Source organism: Phalacrocorax carbo, chromosome 12, assembly GCF_963921805.1.
Source record: "Phalacrocorax carbo chromosome 12, bPhaCar2.1, whole genome shotgun sequence".
Taxonomy (NCBI): Eukaryota; Metazoa; Chordata; class Aves; order Suliformes; family Phalacrocoracidae; genus Phalacrocorax; species Phalacrocorax carbo.
Window position 1 is genome coordinate 424,863 of NC_087524.1, and position 20,423 is coordinate 445,285.

The 20,423-nt window shown below is 41.4% G+C and overlaps 1 protein-coding gene across 15 annotated transcripts in view; it reads left to right on the plus strand.

The window, feature by feature from the left end:
- The window catches only part of SORBS1 (sorbin and SH3 domain containing 1), a 218,975-nt gene that overhangs the window by 88,533 nt on the left and 110,019 nt on the right, over positions 1 to 20,423 (plus strand). The window contains exon 3 of one of the 15 annotated variants that reach the window (XM_064463611.1): positions 4,226 to 4,328. The exons of 13 other annotated variants lie outside the window; for them this stretch is intronic. The gene's annotated coding sequence lies outside the window, so the exon portion shown is untranslated. Of the gene's footprint in view, positions 1 to 4,225; positions 4,329 to 12,939; positions 13,131 to 20,423 lie in introns of those variants that run through there. One more of the 15 variants, XM_064463612.1, reaches the window with a different exon arrangement.

A 20,423-nucleotide genomic window follows, 5' to 3' on the forward strand; every position in this document is an offset into this window, starting at 1 on the left:
CTATAAACATTACTGTAAAAGCCCATAATATAGTATGATGCTTCTATGGTTTTTCTGAACTAATGCAAAGAACTATAGAATCATAGAATAGTTTGGGTTGGAAGGGACCTTTAGAGGCCATCTAGTCCAACCCCCTGCAGTGAGCAGGGACATCTTTAACTAGATCGGGTTGCTCAGAGCCCCGTCCAACCTGACCTTGAATGTTTCCAGGGATGGGGCATCTACCACCTCTCTGGGCAACCTGTGCCAGGGTTTCACCACCCTCATCGTAATAAATTTTCTTCTTATATCTAGCCTAAATCTACCCTCTTTTAGATTAAAACCATTACCCCTTGTCCTATGTAGCCTAGTGCTTAATTTCCATATAATTCTATAGGACACTGCAAAATTCCTGAGTAAAATTCTGTGTTTTCTAATGAACTCCAAAATGTCAGCTTGACAGTGTCTGCCTGGTAGCAGAAACAGCAATGTATGACGAAGAACAGTGGGGCTGATTATTTTGTATCTTTGTTGTTTTTTCTTCCTTTTGAGCAGAGGTCGGGAAGTGGTTACTTTGACCCATCACACCACTGAAGCTTTGACTACTGCAGTTTGTATTCCCCACCGTACCTTTTAAACACTCCCCGCCCCCACACCTTGTAGTTGGAGCTGATGGTACCCCAGGTTCTCAATGAGCCGTGGGCAGGGAGGGTGCTGGTTCTCTCTTTCAGTGTCCCAAGAACTGTGAATGTTTTCTAGTTCTGCATTTGGAAAGCCAGATATTCCCTGACCCTGTGTGAACTCACCAATGCTTTTCCCCCTCCATAGACCCCTCTTTTCAGTGTGAAAGAAAGAACTGAGAATGATGCAGTATTAATTTACACAAAGTTTTCCCAAGTAATTCTCAGCCACCCGTGGTTTTTCCTGGAAGAGTGGTATACAATAGGCCTTTGTCTCCAAATGGATTTATTTATTATTTTTGAACCTAAATGCCTAGCTTGACCCCAATCATAAAGGGCTTTTTAGTCCCTGAGGTTTAGCAGTTCATCCTTGAAACTGTTTGAAGATGTGACTCTTCTGTGAATATACAAGTTATCATAAATCTGTTCAGTACTAGAATGAATGCAAATTATTCTGAGTCAGAGCTTTGTTAAAGGAACTAGAGACAAAGCAAAATGGCTATGAAAGAAGTTTTATGGTTTCTACAGAAATAAATTTTTAAAAATTAGATCCGAATTCTTTGACAAAACCAGTGTGTGTGTGTGTGTGTGTGTGTGTGTGTGTATGCTCTCAGCAACAGGTTTGCAGTTCCTACAAGCTCTGAGCTCTGAATTTGTCCTGTAAGATTAGTTGCTTAGTTAACTATTCTTTTGATGTTTGGGTATTCGAAACCCTTTAGAGGCAAAACAAAACAACAAACAAATCTCCATCTTCTCCTCTTTGCTTCAGATTAGTTTTCATTAATCTTGTGGTTTAACTCCAGCCAGAACTGAGCACCCCACAGCCACTCGCTCACTCCTCCCTGGAGGGATAGGAGAGAGCATGGGAACAATAACAGTGAGAAAACTTGTGGGCTGAGATAAAGACAATTTAACAGGTAAAGGAAAACCCACGCACACGAGCAAAGCAAAACAAGGAATTTATTCTCTCCTTCCCATGGGCAGGCAAGTGCTCAGCCACCTCCAGGGAAGCAGGGCTCCATCACGCATAACGGTTACTTTAGAAGACAAATGTCGTAACTCCAAACATCCCTCCCACTTCCTCCTTGTTCCCCCAGCTTTATATATACTGAGCACGATGCCATATGGTGTGGGACATCCCTGGGGTCAGTTGGGGTCAGCTGTCCCAGCCGTGTCCCCTGCCAACCCCATGTGCACCCCCAGCCCACTCGCTGGTGGGGTGGGGTGAGGGATAGAGAAGGCCTTGACTCTGTGTAAGCCCTGCTCAGCAATAATGAAAACATCCCTGGGTTATCAACACCGTTTTCGGCACCAATCCAAATAGAGCCCCATACTAGCTACTGTGAAGAAAATTAACTCTATCCCAGCCAAACCAGCACATTTAAGCATGAAGGCATTGTACCACTTGTCCAGCTGGTAATACAACAGACATTTTGAAAATAATGTTGCTCAGACAATGAGGACTTCATCTAGAGTTTTACATTCTTCTGCTTAAAAGTGGTGGGGTTTTTTGGGCTTGTTTTGTTTGTTTGTTTTGGTGGTGTGTTTTGGTTTGGTTTTGGTTTTTTTATTGTGGTCTCTCATCAGGTAGAATAACAGTGTGATTTTAACTTAATCTGTTCAAGGGTCCCCTCCCCATTTTTGTTTGATTCTACTAAGTAGTTCGGTCTTGCAGAGCACAGCTTTCATGTGAAAATCCTCTCACATGTAAGCTCTGATATTGGATGAGCTGAAAAGGTCATGAAAATGTTTATATCTTTGGGGGAAGTGTTCTTGACACCAGTAACAATAGGTAGATATCTGTGGCCAGGTTTTGGTGTTTTTTTGTCTCAAGAGCTGAACACTTGCCACTGATTGGGAATTTCTGTAAAGAGTTCAACTTCCAGTCATATGGGGGCAGACTTTCTAAAGTGGTTCTGTTCTGGTTTTTCTGAAAGGCCTTGTCTCTAATTTTAAGTAGCTTTGTCCCTCCCTGCCCCTCCTTCGGAATGGTAATACTTCTCACTTGATAAATGGTACACACCTTTCCTCCCAGAGAGATATTAATTTACACCAAACCCAAACTCTGAAAACTGTGTTGGTCACAGGTAAATAAATTTTGGCTAGTACTGACATCTTGTCATGCATGACCCTGAAAATGAGAGAAGAGAGGGTTATTAGCTCATCTGCTTTACTGCCATGCTGATACAGCCGTGTTCCCTGCAGTATATTTTTGTACTGCTTTTAAAAGACTGAAGTGGTAGAGTATTTTTTGTGCCACTGAATGAACTGTGTAAAGTCCAATAGATTTCACTGTTGCAGGAATTTTTCCTAATAGAGTTGTCTTTTGCTTAATTTTAGACTTGCTTCCATCGGATACAGCTCCTTTTCTAACACACGCTGACAATTGTGAAAAGATTCCCAATTCATCACTTAGTCAAATCTCTTTCAAGGCTGAAATATCAAGAGTGCTGTTAATGAAACGGTATTTAAAATGAATAAGAAAGAGGTCCTGACCCTAGTCTGCAGCATTGCAGGTAGATGGCCGGGTGGGCACCATCCAGCACTCCTTGTTTCAGAACCCCTATGAGCATGCTTCAACAGTGATTCTTTATATCCCTGTGTTGTGGTTTAACCCCAGCCAGCAACTGGGCACCACACAGCCGCTCCCTTGCTCCCCTCCCCGCAGTGGGATGGGGGAGAGAATCAGAAGGGCAAAAGTAAGAAAACTCTTGGGTTGAGATAAGAACAGCTTAATAATTTTTTAAAATAATGAAAACAAGGTGGGGCGGGGGGGGGGGGAGGTGAAACCTGGGGAAAAACAAGAGGTGCAACTGCTCACCACCTGCTGACTGACATCCCATCAGTCCCTGAGCCATGATTGCTGCCTCCCCCCAGTCAAATCCCCCCAGTTAATATACTGGGCATGATGTCATGTGGTATGGAACATCCCTTGGCCAGTTTGGATCGGCTGTCTTAGCTGTGCCCCCTCCCCTCTCGGCTTCTTGCGCACCCGGCAGAGCATGGGAAGCTGGAAAAGTCCTTCTCTAGTACAAGCACCGCCCAGCAACAACTAAAACATCAGTGTGTTATCAACATTATTCTCCTCCTAAATCCACAACACAGCACAGTACCAGCTACTAGGAAGAAAATTAACTCTATCCCAGCTGAAACCAGGACACCCTGGATTTCATGTCAACTGTGCACAGACTGTTGAGATTATGGAATAAGGCTTGCCATCGCCAGCTTCGCCATTAGGAGCCACCTGATATAGAGAGAACAAACTCCAAAGATTTATCTTTGTACAGGTTGTGGAAATTTCTGATGTGGTCTGTTCGCCTCCATGAGCACTAGGTAACATGAAGGCCTGACACTTCTGCTGCCCCATTGGGTTTGCTCCGTTAGCATCGCCACATTTTATTCATTGGCCCTGAGGCCAAGCCATTGTACATTCCCTGTTTGTTTGAGCACTCACTGCTTGTGTGGTGTCAGTGATGAGTCACCCAGCTCCTACTTGGTCACTGAAATAAAAACTATGCATCCGATCTGCAACTGGGGTTTCTCTTTCACAATTAATTCTAACACAGGACACAACACAGTCAAACCCAGAGAAGAATCATGCCGGGAGCAGTGTGAAAAATGAAGAGGACCATTCCTGTCTCTTCAACCAACATTAAAGAGAAAGCAGAGGTTTGAAATATTTGCTTGAAATTACATTAACATGGGGGTCTGGAGGGAGAGAACATAAAGGAGATAAGACGCAGTGGTTGTAGCTCAGCATAGTCTTGTGTCCATAGTGCTGAGCTGCCAGATGCTAATCTGATTCAAACATGGAAGGGGTAGGTAGGGCCATTTCCAGTGCTATGATGTTTGATTAGATCACTTCAACTGTTGCATCCTTTAGCTTTGAAACTGTAGTGTCACCAAACAGCTCCTTTTATTTTTAATTCCAGAAGCTTCTGACAGTCAGCAAGGATTGTATCCAACCAGTCTCACTGGGCAATAGTGCACAGCTTGTTCCAGCAAATGCATTATTATCTATTAAACATTTATACAGCAGCATAAAGTTAGGCAAGGATTCACAAACATAAATAAGACCTGTTCTTTGCACTGTAAAGCCTCTGGTCTAAGTCATGCTTAGATGATGACACACAGCACAGCTGCTTGTAGGAGGAAGGGTGAGAAATGTTTGAAGGAAAAGTGATTTCTGAGAAGACAGTGACTGGAGAAGGGGAATTGTAGGCTAGGAACTATAACAAAACAGGAGGTGTAAAAAGAGTGAAAACAAGAATTGAAGTGATATAGCAAGTTCAGGAAGTAGTAAAGAATGGAGAAGACATTGTTAGCTATGAGACAAGCTTGAACGTGGAATGGGCAGGAACGGATAGGAGAATTCTCTTTTGCCACTTTTTAACATTCAAGCTGAGGTGACTTCAGTACCCAGATCTGACTGAAAGCATCTTGCAGATTTTGAGGGTGGGACACTTTGGGTGCCTTTCTACCAACATTCTCTGCATACCAGCAGAATGGAATAAAGTCTGTGAAAGTCTCTGTCTTGGAAAGCAGTCAGTATAATTTCTTTGGCCTGCCCTGATCAAAATGTAAGTGTTTCTTCATTACCTATTAGTTCAGAGGTCTATACTTGACCCCCTCCCCCTTTTCTGTGCTCCACCTGGGAAGCTTCTTTTATTGATTTGGTGCTTCCAGAACTGGATGTCTTTTCTCTAGGTTAATACTGAATTCTTGAGGCTTCTTGCAGTTTTCCCTTTTTTTTTTTTTGCAGCGATGTCAAGGAATTGAAAAACAAAGGGTGGTACAGATGTTTCTATCTGTTGCCTGGAATCTGCCCTATATGGGAGCTGGAGGAAACACTGCATAATGAACTGCCAGCCAGATGACATCTCAGTAAATCTGTAAACCCAATGGACTATATGGGAAGAGAGAAATAATTATATTATTACTTAGGGCTGGCTCAAAGCAAAGCTGTCTAGGGTACTATATTGCTCTTTAAAAAAAAAAAAAAAAAAAAGCCAGGTTCTCTCTAGTCTGGAAAACCAAAACTGTCTGAGAGAAAGTGCATGAAGGAGAGACAGTTGGTGTTGAGAAAAGAGTGGCACCTTCCAGCAGCATCAGTTGCTACTTTTCCTCCTTGCTGTCTGTTGGCAGTACTGGGAGCAGCAGGGCTCCACAGCAGTTTTGACACAGCCAGATCCATCATTCAGGCTCATTCAATCTTGTTCATATTGCTGGGAAGCTTTTAGCCTGTTAAAACTAGTGAGTGCAAATTCTTAGTAGTTCATAAAAATAATTTCATGACAGTGCTACAAAATGATGTTGGTTTCTGCCAATTTTGTTTGTGGTGCCTTGAGATTTCATCTGACATCTGGGCATAGTGCAGGTATAATGAAAGACAATTGCCACTCGGAATATACAACCTTGATATATGTTTTTGAAACACCGAAAGATGAAGTGACTCAGCTCAAGTCCTGGAGAGAGACTCTGGGTAAGGCTAGAAATGAAACAAAGGTCTTTGCTTAGGGCTTTTCAGTGCCTACATGCCCATTTTGTCCCTGCAACAAATCCACGTGTGGCATTTGGAAAGGAAAATTTTTCTTTGTCCAGCACTGCACTTAGTGTTCTCAGACCATTACACTTTGCTTTGCTTTCCCTCACCCCCACGGTCATTTTTAATACACAGATATCAGAGGAGTTACTAAACATTTGGCTGAAGGCAGCAATTTTTATCGGAACACTCGCAGAATGTGGGAAATCACATGCCGGAGTGCTGCTTGCACAGAGACAGCAAATTCAGGAGTAATGCTGTCAGGAAAGGGACGTCCTGTCACCAGCTTTTGTTCTCTGACACAGTTGTCTCTGAATCGAGGGGGCAGGTCATGCCCTCCGTCCTGCTTGCTGACTCTGCCAGCTCAAGTCCATTTGTGGGCGGCTCTGCAGCGTGACAAGTGCCACAGCCGTGGGACACAAAGGAACAACGCACCTACTGGGTACTCCCTGATCAGGATTGAGATCGGAGTGAGGACTTTGAAGACTGAAGTCCCCGTCAACAAGTACTTTGTGGACTGTCTCTGTGTAAGCCTCCATCCAGAGGGCTTTGACCATGTTTTGGACAAAATCTGCCTGACTTTAGTTTCTACTTTCAGGTTTCTTGGTGCTTGGGTCATTCTGCTGATCTGATCTATTGGCAGCTGCTAGCGCTTCATAGCCTGATGCTCACCTGCTCCTTGGGGCAGGGCTGGCCAGCCAGCCTACAGAGTGTGGTTATGTGCTCCTTTTTAGATTGATGACAGCGTTCAGGACTTGGCCTAAAGTGAGTAGTCCTGCTCAGAGAAACATAATATTGCACAGGAGGGGATGGAATCACTGCACCGATCCCTCTCCCCACTAAACCTATCTCTGCATATGAGTGAACAGAAGTTGAAGTACCCTGAAATTGGGGTCGCAGTACCAGTCCAGCTGGATTGTGTTCCTTTTAGGTTAGATCTACAGTTAATATAAGCTTGTGAAACTGTCTTGAATTGGCCTGATATTGAAACCAATTTTGGAAACATGAAGCAGAGCAAAGGCAATTTGTATAAAAGTTTAGTGCCACTGTAGGCACTGGTGCCAAGGAAAGACAGCTGGAGGGAGAGAAATGTCACAGAGAAGGGGGATGGGACCTGTGGCGTATCTATAAACTTAAGATTTGTATCTGTAAATGAGACTTTAGTGGCAGATAGAAAATGGAGTGTTGAGGTACAAAGGAAAGTGTCAAATGCTGCAGATATTGATATTGCTTAGCAAAAAAATTCCAAGAAATACTATTTCATCCCTGGAAGAAAACAAAAAAATGCCAAAGCTGATAGTCTCAAGGTGAAATGGGAACCAAAGGCTGTGCCAAGATTAAACCTTCTTTGTTTCTCCTCCCCATGTATTATAGCGGAAAAGACAGAGACTGCTGGTTTTTGCCTGCCCCAGAATGAAGCTGGGCAGGTTGATTAAGGGATGCTTGCACTATTTTAGGAGTGGATCTGAAAGGTCAAGGTGATAAATTGTTACTTGCGTTGGAACAAGTGGGGGCAGGGAAGAAAATAAAGGGTGAAACACATGGGAAACATCTGCTCCAATGAGACATTTTAGAAATAAGCTTCAGCAAGAGGGAAGGAGAAGCAGCTGTGCTGCGTGCATGCGGACCACCAGGTCTGCAGTGAGAAACAGGAGAAGAGGAGGCAGAGCTAGGAAAAGGCTTCAGCCAAATCCAAGGAGGCAGAGTGACGACCCAGACTGCAACGCTGTGGTTGAGACACCTCTCAAGTCTAGACTGAAAGCGAACATTTGGAGGGTCTGTGAGTAGCACACTGTCTTTAACACAGACCCAGCTCAGGGGGAGGAGCAGGGCACTTTGGACTTGTGCTGAAAGTAGGGTAGGTGATAAACACACAGAACAATTTATCAGAAATGGTGTGTCCTTCATGGAGGGGACTTATCATCCTGTAATAAGGAGGGAAATGAGCTGTGTGGAGAACATTAAGCCAGCCAAACAGGGAAGGCGATAGGTTAGGGCTTCCAGACTCTGCTTCTTAGTGTGTCACAGGTTCTTTAGGTGACTTGAGAGGCTTAAGAGTACATTTAGATGTTTGCTTCTAGGTCTTCAGAGGTGCCAGGTGCATTGCTCCAGAAGTACAGACAATCATACTTGCTCCCAAATATCTGGTTTACCTAACCTGACTTGATCTCTTGGCTTTTACTCTGCTTTTACAGGCACTGAACTGTGAAAATTTCACTTTAAGTTCTTCTATGGAGCTGTGGTTTCATGACTAGTGTAAACTGATCCAAGTCCTGGCTGCTACTGAAAGAATATGCCCCATGCTACCCATACCTCACCTTCACCTTTACCTTGTGTTAGCTCTAGCATTGATGGGACATGCTCAGGGAAACTGGGAACTGATCCAGCTAAAAACTTGCCCAGGAGAGACAAAATGGTGCCTCACCGACCTGGGGAAGCTGCTTTGTGTCTCCTCAAATAGGAGAGATGCCCAGCTGCAGCTTTCCCAGAATTGCTGGGTGGTTTCTTGTATGTGACTCTGAGGCTTCTGGTACTGATAAAGGCTTTTGGATTAAGTAAATTAGTGACCTGATCAACTGTGGCATCTGCCAGGTCCTTTTTTCTGGAAAGTAATTTTTTTTCCCTTACGTTGCTGAAATTACACTGTCCTTGTTTCTCTAGTTGTCTGAGTTCCTCTCTTTTTCATGTTGCTCATGAGAGACTCATCCAAAGCCCGTTGAAAGCAATAATAGGATTCATGTTACCGATAGCAAACTTTGTATCAGAAATAAATTCAGTTATTATGCCTGGGGGTTGTACTGTTTATACTCCACAGCTCAGTTTCCATATCCCATGATGTACAACTAAAGACAAATTGAAAGGAAATTCATCCTATATATCCAATTGTCTCTATTACCCTTTGAATTTTTGGGAAGTCCTACCTATACTTAGAGACCACAGTTACCCTAGAATTGCTCTAATCCCTGTTTTCATAAAACCTTTTTTTGGATGAAAGCATCTCAAAGCGGTCTACACTAACTATGCTCAAACCATTCCAGTACAACTCCTTCTGGGGTTGTGCTACACCACCATTCCATGAGCCACAAGACATTGCAATTGTGGGACTGATTCCCTCAAGTTGAGAACCGTCCACAGATGGGCAGAGTTATTATATCGGGTTTTGGTTGGGACTAATATTTTTTTCCAGCCTAGATGGGCTGCAGAAGGAAAACCAACAAAACTTTCCATGAACCACATTAAAAGGAAGTTTTGTTTCTCTGCTGAGAAAAGCTGTTCCCAAAGCAGTGTGCTTTCAGGGTGGGTGGGAAAGTGAGCTGGAGGGGAGAGGCCTCACAATCCAAAGAACAGATTGAGACTGTTGAGGTTCTGCTCAGCATCTCTGCTGCTCGATCATGTTGCCTCACTCTGCCAGATTTCTGAGTTAGGTCAATCTCAGTTTGGTTCTGTAAAGTATGTGCATTTCTTGAGTGGATCCTGGTAAATTTGAGTCTTCTGTACTCAGGATGGATATTAAAATATCCCTTGACTCCCTGATTATGTTGTAGAAACAATATTCAAAGTTAATAATCTGGGTATTAATAAAATCACAGGGAATTTTCCAAAGATAATAACATCACTAGTAATACAACACATTCCATTCCAGAAACAAAAGCTAAAAGGTCATTGTTTTGATAGATTTAGCCATCCAGTCCATTTATATTGCAAGTCAATATTTAATTTGAAATAATTATGTATGTTTCCAGAAAGAAATAATCACTGATGAAAAGGGCATATAAAAAAATGTGGCAAAAGAAGATCTTAAGTTTTAATGGCAGGATTAGCTGCATTATGTTTTCAGACAAAAAGTTTTTCACTTTTTAGCTTTGAAATCCCCTTGATTCCTCTTGATTTACCATGCAACTTTTAATTAAAAGAGGGAAAGAAGGAGTGAGAAAGAGAGATCTCATCAGTTTTAGTCAAGCCTTGAAGAAGGAAAGGTAAGACTGCATCTAGGAACAGAAAATTGTCCCAAAGTTATTTTTAATTCTGCTGGTTCTCTAGCAGTAGGTACATTGTAAAGTGAAAGCAAGAAAGGATGGGTCTATCAGGAAACAGTGGTGAAGGAGACTTGGGATTGCAGTTTGCTGCCACAAATGGGTCAAAGATCAGGACCTAAAGATTATTGATTAGGGCCTGTGCAGGAGGAAAGAGAACATCTGTTGTTCTTCTGTCGTCCCCTGCTGGGGAGGGGCTGGTATGTACTCTTTAGGTTGGGTGAAGTGAGAGAGGGGACAGGAGCAATAAGTGAAGCCTTGTTTACATCTGTGTCTTCACCATTTCTCAACCTATTAGCACTGAAACGCTCAGAATTTTCCGAAAGGCTATTTCAACATAGGTGTGAAGCCTTGCACAGGAAACATGCATTTTCTCAGGTAGACCAAAAAGTCTGTGATTTGCTAGTTTCTGGTGACCACACTTCTTATACAAGCATGAAATCTTGACCAGCCCAGGATTTAGAAACCATCTTTCTCTTTGGAAGTCTCTTCTGCGGCTTAAAGGAACTATCTGGCAAAGCCGGCATCAGAACTTTCTTTTTAATATGAAGAAAAATTCAGGCAAAGAAAATGGTACCAGAGCTTAACCTAGATTACTTAGACAAGAAGTAACCAAAAATAGGCAACATCTGTATTCTATGATGTGGACGGAAGGCAGTAAATATTTATCTGTCCTTTCCTTCCCTTTGAAATAAACACTTAAGACTTTGCTGTCATTCAGTTAATTTCTGGTTCTATACTAGCCCATCTCTTTAAGGGAGACATCCATTTCCTATTACAACGGTATAGAGGCCCTGAACTAAAATATTTTGCATGCCTTTGCTGGCCTCCAGGAAACATTAAACACACAAAGACAGACAAACAGCTATGAAGCCCCTGTTTGAAATAAGGAGCAGTGAAGATAAGCAGAGTTTGTGGCTGCTTTTCTCAGACCCGATCCGAGAAGGATCTCCAGCTCATTTGCTTATTTTGAATAAAAGTATCTTGTTTCTTAGTATTAATTAAGACCAGCTGTTGAACCAGCAGGGCCAGTGGGCGATTACACCTTTTGCCACACAGTGAATGCTTGGCCACTACAAGGGTATTTTTGAAGTATGCCTCTTATTGAAAACCCACAACCTTGACTGCACAAACTATATCCTGGTTGCTGCTATAAGCAGCAGTCTGCTTGCCTTACACTGAAAAATGCTATTTGACAATATATAAAAGGCATGTATGTATTTAAAATAGCTTTGCTACAATAGGATTTCACTATCAGAATGCATTAGTTTTTGTAACTGTAGGCAAAGGGAGAGAGAGCAGAAAATAGGAGTAATAGCTGCTGAAATCTGTTTGGAAAAAGACCTGTGAACAACTTTGCTCGTGAAAGTAGTTGTACTGGAGCAGTTATACTGGAGTCACAAGTGCAGGGATATAATGGGCAGGCCACCTCAGGTGCTGCCCTTGAGAAGTACGAAGTCCCTTGAGGATGACTTTTAAGGGTAGTACTTAACTGTTGAATTGAGTTTACTAGTCAAAATTTCCAAAGAGCTGTGATGCTTTGGGCCTTACTCTGCATAGTTAATCCCCCATTGGTGAAGTGGACCTAATAATACAGACAATTTCTCATTAAGGACTATTCTGAAAATGAGGTAAATAGGAGTATAAGAACAGGCACAGTTGTGGCTCAGAGATCCCTCTAATGCAGTCTGCTGTGCTGGATAGTGCCACAGGTCTAGGGAAAGGGTTAATGTAGAGGGCAAATGGAAATTGCTACTTCACCTGAAATATCCGCACCTTCTAGTAACTTGCGGTTAATAACTTCCCATAAGAGTTTTAGCTTAAGATCATCCTTTCATTTTTCCAAATGTCATTTTTTGAGCTTGCTTACACAGTGGACCTCGTAAGATCTTGGGGCAATGAGCTCTGCAATTCAATTATGATTGAATTATGATATGAAAAAGTACTTCCTTTTGTTTGTTACAAAAATTCTGCCTAAAGATTTTTTTCAGGGCCTCTTAGTTCTTGTGTTCCCAGAAGGAATGAGCTGCCATTCCCAGATCAGCATTTCTGGTGCCTTTCGTGATTTAAGGAGCTTTCTCATCTCCCCCCTGCCAACACTTTCTCAGACTGAAGAATCCTCATTTATTCAGTGTCTCCATGTCAGGAAACAGCTGAGGAGCTTCCATTGTTCTTACCACCCTCCTCTGTTCCTTATCCAGTTTTAACTATGAGGTGATAATTTGTAAGAGGCACGCTATCAATTCTAAATGTTGCTATTCGTGACCTAGTATTTGCTGTTTGCTTGGGACTTCTCAGTGGGCAGTCATTTGAGATTGAGCATTACATTACATGTAGATTTAAGCATTATAAAGCACACATGTACTTGTCCTTGCAGGAAGGAGAGGAATGATCTTTTGGGGATCTGTTTTCCCCTAGTGAGATGTAATGATTTTGAAAACAGAGAGCTGACTATCCACAATATAGTGATATCTGAGCTGAGTTAGAGCCAGTTTCTTTAAGAACAATGCAGAGGAAGAATGAAATTCAGAAGGAAAATCGTTTTTCTTACTGAGATTCCAGAACAAAACCACTTTACACCTAAGAAACTTAATAAAAAACTGCCTGGACATCCTCTTCCTTTCTACAGCAGCAGTTTCTACTCTGTATTTTAATGAGTGGGCTGAACAAATACCTTTGGGGAAGGGCTTTCCCCTCCCTCCCGCCTCCTTGGCATCCCTACGTAAAAGGCTGCACTACAGTATCACGCTCTGTGCTTCTGTTGAATGAGTAAATACCTATGGCTGGACGGTCCAAAGGAAAAGCTACCTCATATTCTCAGCTGTTTAAGCTCCTTACTGCAAGCTTTCTAAAACTTTCCTGGATATTCAATTGATGTGATTTTGGCTGCAAGAAGTAAGTATTTAAAACCTTAGAAGATTTAAGACCTTTCCAATTTATTCTAAATTTTCTGCTATAAATAACTTGTGGAGTATCTGTTGCTTTTGGAGGTAGATTGTTTGAGTTACTTCATTTTACATTTCCTGTTAACTGTTTATATCTCTTCCAAATGATTTAAAAATTCCCTGAAGTTGCATACTGAGATTCTTGGAGGAAGGTAACTCAGATGGTGGTGTGTATGGTGTGCGGTGGAAAGTATTGATTCTCTTTTACTTTATAATAAAATGAGACTTACTTGTTACTACAGATGTTTCCGAACTACTTTTTGAGTCTTCTGTTTCTTTATTTATCTCTGTCTGCTGAGTGACTTTTTTATTTTTTACCCTGGTTTTAGAGTTTTATTCAGTGTCTAATCACTCCCTCTTATGTGTGCTGAGAACATCCGCTTTGCAAGTTTCTGTCTGCGTTCACAACAATACAATAATTTCTCTGTCTTTTGTATGCTTTCTCATACGAAGCGGGACGGAGAAAATGGTGAAAGCAGTGGCACTCTTTCCCGCCCCCCCCAGCCCCAGTTCTCCTCCGCCGGCACAAGATTACATTCACTAAACTCAGCAAATAGCAGAATTCCCTCTGGACTACTGGAAAGCAGCCCAAACTCACTACAGTTGCATTTTGCTGGACTATTCTTGTAGCAGGGTTTTCTGTTTTCCTCTCTTTCTCTTTTATAGTCTGCTGAAATAATTTCTGTTGTAACCGCATTCCTGATTGATTCCATTCTCAGACAGGCATCTCTTGCCTGTTAAATTTCCCCAAACGAATATCCTGAAACAAAAGTAAAAGAGATGCCCTATGTCTAACTGCAAATTCAAGTTGAGAGATTTTTTTACTAAAGCTGGGAGTAAGATGGGCTCAACTTCAAGGCTTCTTAATAACTTGGGTCTTAAATTTAACAGAATTTTGGGTCTTAATTTAGCAGAAAATTGAGGCTGACATTAAGCCTTAGAAACTTAAAGTTTGGGTTTGATTCTAGATTTCTCTGCTGCACCTGGAACCATTTAAAGCCAGCTTCAAACTTGGTGATTTGACGCAATAATTAGTAGCACAGTTAAAATATTTTTAATTAGACCTAAGATTAGTTCTTTCTTGGTTATGCTGGCATAAATGTTGGAGAATTCCTTTCATTTTAAAAGTTCCAGTCTCTGTGAGCATGCAGATGGTTGGACTTTAAGTTGAGCATTGTGTCTGATATCTGGGCTGGATCTTCACTCTCGTTTTTCAATTTTATCCTACTCCAGTAATTGCCTGCATCTGTCCTTGCAATATTCACCTCACTTGAGATTTGCAGGGCAGTAGGCATAGGGAGAAGCCTGTGCTTTCTCCAAAATGGGGTACGGCCAGTTTGGGTATTTCTGGTTAGGAAAACCAGGCTTAAATTAAGCAGATAGAGGTTATAGTAGCTCCAGGATTGTTTGTTTTTTTTTAAAAAAAAACAACACTTTTTGATTTAGGTAGATTTGGGTGATAGCTGGAGTTAGTAACCCTGTCTCTTTCTCATGATGGACTTACACTTTGTTTTCTTTAGGTATTCATCTTGCTGCTTAGTAACTTATGGTTGTTCTGAAAGGCTGGAGCTGTATTACATATTGTTGCAAATAAAAGGCCTCCTGCTGCTGCTCTCCCGCTCTGCAGGGTCTTTTCACGCACCCATGAGTGCCTTCCCAGATCTCCCATCAGTGACTGGGGATGGCTGTTAATGGTCTGAGCTCAGGGGGCTGAACGGTGCTGAACACCCTGCCTCAGTTTCCTGTTCAGCCTTTCCAGATGATTTCCTTAAAGTTTAAATGACAAAGTTTGTTATCCCACAACTTCCTGAGGCAAACAGTTCAATAGAGGCAGTCATTTAGAGGAAGGGCCAGAACCCAGAGTGTGGTTAATAGCTTTTAAAGCACCTCCTAGAGAGCTTCCTGCCTGTTCTACAGGATGGACTTCTCCTGTAAGACTCCTCTGAGGTGGCTGAATGGTCTCCTCTTATACAAAATATCCTCTCTATGCAGCCATCATAGGACAGTTCACTGCCATGCAGAGCAATAGTCCGTGGCCGACAAGAGAGAAATCACTAGCTGCAGGCATAAGTGGGCACAGCAGCCTTGTCCAGCCTGCCCTGTGGCAGATGAAAATGAGCTTTGGCAGTGAATTGGGGCTCACTGAGAGGAACGGTTTAATGCCTAACTCTGTGTCATGACTCTGGGATCTCCAGCGTGTTATTTGAAATGTCTGCATGAAGGTTCCCCACCTGTGAGTGTAATAAGGCTTCATTTGTCTGTATTGGCTGTGAACTAGTCTGATAAGGACTGTAGTCTTGCACACACCTAGCACATTAGGGATAGGATTTGACTGGACCTTTATATAATGCTGTAACAGAAATACTGAAATATGAAAACAGATTGTTTCAGGTAACTGCATCATCTGTATGTATCCATACAGAAAGCATATGCTGAATTAAAGATCTGCTGAAAGCTTTATAGGAGAGAGTCACATCTATCACATAGAGCGTGTCTTTTAACTTCACTTGACTCCAGTCAATCCACAGAAGTGAGATCTTTGTCTCCTATTTTTGATTCTAAGTTCTGGTAATATCTGAATGGAGAGAAGCAGAGATTCATGTGTTGATGTCCTGTACTAGGCAAGCTGCAGTAACGTTTAGAACATGAACATGTTTTAATGTAACTTTCTAAATTATTTTTAGATTCTATTAAAATCTGCTGGCTCTGTATGTGGTAGATTCTCCAGGGCCAAGAGTGCATAACTCTGGGGTGTCCTGTCGTACAAGAAACCCCATCCAGCCCCTCATTTGATTAGTTTCTGAATTCCCACAGTTGTATGTTCGGAGCTGCCAAGACTCGGAAGACCCACTTCCTCCTCACAGAGAATAAACTCTGAAGCCTATTTCTTTTTTGTCTACCTCTCATCATTTTGTGAGGTTATGAGAAGCTTTTGGCACTCAGATATGTGCTAACCTGTTTTGCAGCTTACTCTCAGATACTTCTTCAGAGCCTTCATCCTCTCTCGGTGTCCTGGTTTCTTCTGCGTGACAGAATAATTTTCACTCTGCTGATTCTGATGTTGGGGTAAAAAAAAGTTGAAGACAAATGGGTAAAGAGCAAATATGGTTCCTCATTAGTGAGTAAGGGAGAGTAGGTAAAACGTGAAAAGATTTGTAGGGAGTATTGCTTAAATACATGATTTTCTGTGTGATGCGTGAGTGATTCTTTAAAGACTATATGAAATGATTGTATTTTTTGGAGAACAGAGTACTAATTATCTGTAATGATACACTTTCTTGTGGATAGTATGCATAGAAAGACTGTTACCTGTGAAGTAATTAAAAGGTATAGGTGGATTTTTCTTTCAGTGTACTCAGTATTCTCATTCTTCCCAATTTATTCATGTTGTGAATCAGGGAATGGCTGGGGTAGGAGGGAAGGTGGAATTTGTAGAAGTAAAGTAATCATTAATGACGCCAGCAGAAATCAACTGGCACTAGGAATCACTTTGGACCTCCTGTTCCCTGCATTATTCATCCCAGATGAAGGCACTCTTTCTGGTAGGGATCTGTGTGGCTGCGAGTACTGGCATGGGTCAGACTCCATGGTGAAGACCATAACTTGGATTTACAGCAATAGAGCTGAGACCTGGAGTAACTGCAACTGAAATCAGTTATTCTGGATTGACACAGGAGTAAGTGAAGTCTCTGCTCTTGAGAAATGCTGCTGTGGTTGAATCGGTGTAAAAGTTAGCTGGAACGTTCCAGGTGCATACGGCAAATAAATGTCAAAATCTGGTTGTTTCGGAGTGGATGGACTAAGTACTTCACATGGTGATAAAAGTGAAAAACTTTTATAGATTACTGATCAATTTTTTTAAAGTGCTTGCAAAGGAGACTGGTGGTTTTAGTTCTTTTAATTGAGAAAATGAGACGCTGCTTGGTAGTGCAAAGATTGCAGAAGGCTGGGAATAAAACTCAGATTTCCTGAATCCCAGTTCTTCAATGAGCTCTTTGAGAATCTGAGTCCTACTGAATTATCTTCCAAGAGGAAACTTACACTGAATTGTGATTACTTAGCAACACTCTGAATGGGAACGTCCTAAAAGGTTTGAAAGTTGAGTGTCATCAGAAAATACAGGGTTTTTAAAGGTAAATCTGGTAGGTGTGTGGATAAATGTCTTCTAAAAATAGAGAGGGGGAGAAAAAACTGTATCTATTAATTCTATTTGCATCTTACAGTATTACCAGGAGCAGGATATTGTCCCAGGTAAATCCCACATGGTTACGGGTAATGTCTGATTATTGTGCAAGCTTCCACACAACATTTCCTGTATCCTGGATGTTTCCTCAAAGACAAGGGTTGGGTTTTTGTTTGGGGTTTGTTTTTTTTTTCCTTCCTGAAATGTCTGTTTCTTATAGGAAAGAGCAAGACTGCTGTAATGTTCTCCCCAATAAGTCCTGTGCTGTAAGCGGAGATTGTAGCTTTACATTGTGTTAGAGCTTTTCATGTGATCAACCACTCCTAAAAATGGCAAAATATCACTGTTCCGTGCACACTGAAGGACCATAAATAAGAACCTCTCCAAAAATAACATGGTTTTTGGCAGGGACAAGAATATTTGGAATGATATTTGTCTGCAGATAACACACAAAGCTACTACTTTAAATGTTGGTTGTGTGCATGCGGGGTTTGTTTCGGGTTTTTTTGTTTGTTTGGTTTGGGGTTTTTTTAATTTGGTTTTGGGTTTTTTTGTTTGGTTTTGGTTTGTTTTTTTAGAAGATCAAAAGGTTTCCCACAGTTTTTGACATGATAATTTGTGTTTGAACCGGTTTTGGGCGCATGGCATGTAATTAAGTTTATAGGCTTGTCCAAAATGTCAGATTGTCAGCTCCTGTATGTAAATGGCAACTCATCTATCACATCTTCAGTAGCAAGGGAGAGCAGGCTATTTCAGAGCTATTTAAAATGCTTTGCTTTCATATTTGCCAAGTTCTTTTATTCTCTGTAGGTTTTAATGACTCAGACCTCTGAAATCTCTTCCATACATGGTTAAAGTGTAACCACTTGCTGGGGGTGGAGGGGGAGGATGGAGGGAACAACTTACTAAGCTGATAGAGTTTTAAACAAACTTGGGTGGTTTTCTTGAAACAGCAATTCAGTTCTAAGTCATACATATATATTCACACACAGGGCATCTCTCAGCATTAATCATGCCGGAAGCAAGTGGAAATAAGTATCCATATACAGTGAAAGCAGTGTGTTTGCATCTGACAAGCGTAGCTAGCCTCAGTCCTCCAACCAGGCCCATCTTCTGGGCCAGGATCTTTTTCTGGGGTCTTATTTCTACGAGATTCTTTCAGCCTTTCTGCCTTTGTTTATCTTTTACATACATGTTAATGGAACAACTTGGTTAACATCACATTCTTCTAATAGTGGACACCCATTGCAGATCTATCTCATTCTCCTGTTAAAGTAGCTTAGTACAAACAGCACTTACTTTTGAGCAGGTTTGTAGTGGATGGTCAGCAGAACTATCAGATAAAATATTTTGCACCCATTTCTATTTTTAAAATATCCTCTAAAATAAAGTTTTCTGTGTGACTGAGACCTCTTCCAAGCAAGAAACACATTCAGAGGGGCTGATTTGGTCTAGTGCTCACTAATGTCAGACAAACTGAGTTGTTATACTGTCTCTGTAACAAGCCCGTTGTGTCATATTGGTCAAATCATCTAGCTACCGTGGGCAGGATATTCAAAAGCACGCAGCGCTTATGTAAATCCATTCCCATTCAAACTGGTGGAGGCCTAATTCCTCCTAATTCCTATTTCCACTAAGGCTTCATTACACTGCCTGGCAAGGTGAAGATCTTTAAAACTAGGCTTTTTACCCTGCCAGAGGGATATAAAGGGCCCCCGTGCAAATGCCAATCTGGCACTGGCAATTTTTCCATGAACTTCAGTGGAAGCAAAATTAAACAAACAGCAGCTTTTTAAAAATTCTATTTTGTGCTTCTTCATTTCCCCATTGTTAAAATAAGCCTAATAACATGTACTAATTTCATACAAATGCAGCAAAGCTTATTTAATATTTGCATGGTCATTTGAAGATGTCCGATGCTACGTGTCAGCTTACATCGTTAGCTTGAACTAGTTTGTCTGCTGATCAGTGAAAAATTTGTATGGTGTTTTATATCTCTCTGAGGAACATCCCCAAATCCAAGTAATTTAGTTTTATTAAGAAAAACAATTTATTGATCGTGAATTTAAGATCCCCAAGCGTGTTGTGGACTTCTGATATACATCATTGTGGGAGGGTGTTTGCTCCCACATTAACCATGCTGTAGGTCACAAGACTGTTGATGGGAGCCAGTTTCTTTCTGTCCCAACACTACAACAAACTATCAGTTGCTCATGGCATTTTGTGACAGATTCTTGTGAAAGTTCACAAGGATATGAGGATCACTGTCTTCTAAATGCCATGTGTATTTTGCAGACAGATAATGGAGAATTTTATTACCTCAGTGAACTGCCTTTTCTTCTCCTGTTGACACGCTAGAGCTCAAGTTAATACTGCTCAGGATAACACTGCTCCATTTGTATTAAAGTGCTAACAGAAGTAAAAATAAAAGTATTTTCTAAGGGTGTTCTTGTAACATAAATTAAGACACCACAATAGGGAAACAGATTGCCATACAAACACATACTAACAGATGCCTGCAAACCCTTGCTTGCAAGAGAAATCCCTGCCTATGTGAGTGACTGCTTGCTGTCAATGGACTTACTCATGAAAAGGCTGTTTGTGTATGAGATTGCAAAATCAGATCCTAAATAAAGAATGTGACATGGTTACTCTATGGAAGTGGGGGGTTATCTTGAGGCATAGGGCTTTTGCTGTCTCTTTAAGTAAATGAGTATGGTGCAAAAATGATCATGGTCTAAAATGTTACTTCAGGAAACATTCCATTTCCATTCCTTAGTTCTGTCTCTGGATTTACGTAATCAATAATGTTAATAAATCTTTCACGGACTCAATCTATATTTCCTTCTCCTGGTGGTACCTTTTTTTCTCTGTCAACATTGGAATAAACAGGATCTGCCAGAACAGATTATTAAATACAGCTAGTAATATTGACTGTTTCTGGAATGCAACCTGATTTACAATTAGAAAAACTAGCTGGGGTTTGTTAACACAGGAGCAGTAAAGCAGGTGGAAGTGAGTGAATCAGCACTTTTCCAATAACCGTGTAGCTAGGTGCGA